The following is a 3,488-nucleotide window of genomic DNA, read 5'->3' as shown; positions in this document are numbered from 1 at the left end:
GTCAGACAATGTGAGTGGAGTACTCCTTTTCTCCTTTTCTTTTGTTAAAGTTCCACCTTTCCTTTTGATTACTATACTGGAGTAATTCAATGAATGTTACCTTTCCTTTTCCGTCGAGGGAGTAGCACTCATGAAAAAAGATTCAACGAAAAATCAATCACCGATTAAATTAAGGAGACTGCACTTTGCCGAGTCTTCGTACGGATTCGAGAGCCGAATGCTTTCTTTACGAGCGTTCAGCCGTTCACTCACTCATCGTCGCCACATGCCCAACTTCTCTACATGCAGAAACAAACACCAGATATGGTAACATTTTTCTAGATTAGATGGTACAACAAGTCTAGATTAGATGGTAAACTAATGTTGTGTAGCGAAGAGATGCATGCATCTTCTTGCAACCAGTGCCTTCTAAAAAATAATCCTACGAGACTCGATATCACGTATTTGAGTGCTATATTCAATTCACGGTATAACTGATAATACAAAGTGATGAATGAATTAGAAGAAATCATGGTGAGAAAAATAAAGGAGGAATGAAATGCCACGTGTCAAATCATGAATTAGATCTTGTCCTCAAATATGAGAGGCCATGTGCCATAGGATTAATTTACTTGCCATCGCACCCGTCTCTCGGTCCTGAAAGTAGGAAGCTTCTTAGTACTTTCGTTTCTTAGTGAGTTCCTAGTTGAGTGACATCTTTTAAGTTTTGGTAAATAAATTTTACACACTACTACAAAAGCTATTTTCTAAGACACATAGACGAACCCACTAGTACAGAACGATAATGTACAGGTGGGTGGAAACACCTTTTCACAGGCGTTTGGCGCACCCGCCTGCGACAGAAGGCCTGTGGAAATCATAGGCGCAAAAGTTTGACATCAACCGCCTGTGGAAATCGATTTCCACATGCGGTTCCTAATATGGACCGCCTGTGAAAATAGATTTCCGCAGGCGGTTGTCTTAATAAACCGCCTGTGGAAATAATTTTCCACAGGCGGTTCTTTATGTCAACCGCCTGTGAAAATCAATTTCCACAAGCGTTCCACATTAGCTGCCGCCTTAGATATAAAGATTTCCACAGGCGGTTCCGTATGAGAACCACCTGTGGTATGTATTTATTTCAAAAAAATAATTAGAATATATTTTATTCCATCCAGATTTCACACAATTTCAATAACAATATGAATAGCATCACATATTTTAACATTTAACACAAGTACAACAATATTTACAACATCACAAGCCTATATAGCTAAGAGTCGCTCTCCCAAACACAAAGTCTCGGATGGCTAGCTAATTCGCCTCCGCGATCAAAGAATCTACCGTTCTTGTGGATGACTTCGTGCATAATAAACCGGCACATGTCACATTGGACGTTTTGGATTTCTTTGTCGGTGAGAGCTTGGTTGGCACATTGGATCATCCTTGCCTGGTTTGGAAACACAACTAAAAGAGTTAAAACACTATTGACAACGGAAACATAACCAAATAAGAATGTGCAGGCGCAATGATGACTTACGTCCTCAGGGTTCGTTGTGTACCTCCCGTTTATCCTAAGAAATTCGCAAACATAGTATCCACAAAGAACGGTATTGAAACCTTGCTTGTGGCACTACAAATAAAAACGCAACGTATTCGTTAGTTCAATAAAACTCTTCGTCATTAATAGTGGGATACAAGAATTAGAAGTTGTGTTATTACCGGAAAATGTGTACGGACCGTCATCGCATCCGGCTTGTCCGTATTGTGTATCCCACCTTTCGTTACGTACCACTTTTAGTCCCTATTCGAATGCCAACAAGTAATTGTCAATTCATAAATAATGTATAAGAATTTTAAGTATGGGGGATTTTCTTTACCTCTGTATAACGTCAATGAAATCTTGGTAGGATTTTTGTTGGAAATCGGCAGAGTCAAGGACCATGAGTCTGCTCGACTTCGGCATCAGCATTATACAAATATAGTGATCGCTACATGAATACTTATATTAGATTCTTGATCGATCAACTAAGTTGAACACTTATGTTAGATTCATAACGTATCACACTTACTTAAAGTTGTAGGGAGCGAAGATGCAGTCCTTGTCCTGCATTTCTAGCATAGCCCTTGCTATGTAGGTTGACATTTTGAGTCTTTTTGTTTTGGTTGCTTCTTTTATGACCCGTGCTTTATCCTTTTTACTCTTCCCCTTAATCCTAGGGTCATCAGTCCTTATGTTCACGACTATGTTGGGCTGGGAAATTCGTTGCGGATCAATGAATCCGACAGGCCTCTTCAACTTATCCGCATCGTTAAATTGCATCCTACAGAACAAGTCAATAGTCATTAGCTTCTATAGCATATATTGGTACATATATGAACGTAGGGGTAGATTGTTGGCACTTACAGGCACCACACGCTTATGAGATTGACGTCAAATTTGTCAAGGCGGAACAAAGCGTGCATGTCCTTGAAATCCAACATAAGGTAGTTGTCTCCGCTTAGATAAACGATAGCGGGGACAGAAGTAGTGATTATGGAGAGCCCCGCACGACATGCCCTCATGTACCATTCGTGGAATTTCTTCATCTCCAACGGACCTTCCTGGAGTTGAAATGATGGCAGATTTGGCTAGCCATGCTCATATTTTTTGGGAACATCCAGTGTAGGCACGAAATCTATCTGTGAGGTACTTAATGCTTTGACGATCTCTTTCGTGAGATCGCCCTTCGCTGGAGATTCCTGAGTGGATGATGCCTTTGGTTTTGACGAGGACAGAAGCCACCTCTTCATCGGATCAGGTAGATCAATCTTCTCATATGGGGTAATCATTGTAGGAACTCTCCGATGCTCAGGTGATGGATGTGCCGAAGGCGGAGACGCCGGAGTCAGAGACGCTGGAGGCGGAGGTGCCTGAGTTGTAGACGGTGAAGCACGATGCGAAGTTGCCTGCGGCGGAGATACCGGGCGCGGGGGCGATGGTGCCTGAGGCGAAGAGGGTTGGCACGGGGGCTGAGGTGCCTGAGGCGGAGTGGGTTGGCTCTGGGGCTGAGGTGCCTCAGGCGGAGTGGGTTGGCTCTGGGGCAGAGGTGCCTGAGGCGGAGTGGGGCTCTGGGCAGAGGTGCCTGAGGCAGAGATGCTGGGCGCTGGGACAGGCGTGACGCTGGCGATTGTGACTTCTGACAGCTCAATATGATATCCCGTCTGGGCCACAGAATGAAGTTTCTAACAGCCTCATCGAGAATCTCAATACCCTCAGGTGTGCTGATTTCAAGCTTGTACTTCATGAAAATCGGCTGCACCGAGTCCACTTGTACCTTGGCGTAACCGGCCGGAATATCTTGACTGTGAAACACACGGCCTGAAATGGCCTGGCCAGTGGCAGCCTCGACAGTGAAGTCTCCCTTGCCGACCGAAACATGAAGAATGCAAGGGGTAGCCTCTTTGATTTCATCCACTGGATATCTCTGGCTATCGAAATGTGTGGACCTGGCGCTGCTCCGAAATCC

General features: G+C 44.1%; 1 long non-coding RNA gene across 1 annotated transcript; it reads right to left on the bottom strand.

Moving 5' to 3' along the window:
* Positions 1-1,256: 1,256 nt before the first annotated feature.
* Positions 1,257-2,000, bottom strand: LOC133888248 (uncharacterized). Its single transcript, XR_009903772.1, has 3 exons — positions 1,702-2,000; positions 1,520-1,612; positions 1,257-1,429 (listed from the first exon to the last, which is right to left on the bottom strand). It is a non-coding gene; the product is annotated as an uncharacterized LOC133888248 (long non-coding RNA).
* Positions 2,001-3,488: the final 1,488 nt, after the last annotated feature.

Source organism: Phragmites australis, chromosome 1 (genome assembly GCF_958298935.1).
Source record: "Phragmites australis chromosome 1, lpPhrAust1.1, whole genome shotgun sequence".
NCBI classification, from domain to species: Eukaryota; Viridiplantae; Streptophyta; class Magnoliopsida; order Poales; family Poaceae; genus Phragmites; species Phragmites australis.
This window is presented reverse-complemented; position numbering and strand designations above follow the sequence as displayed.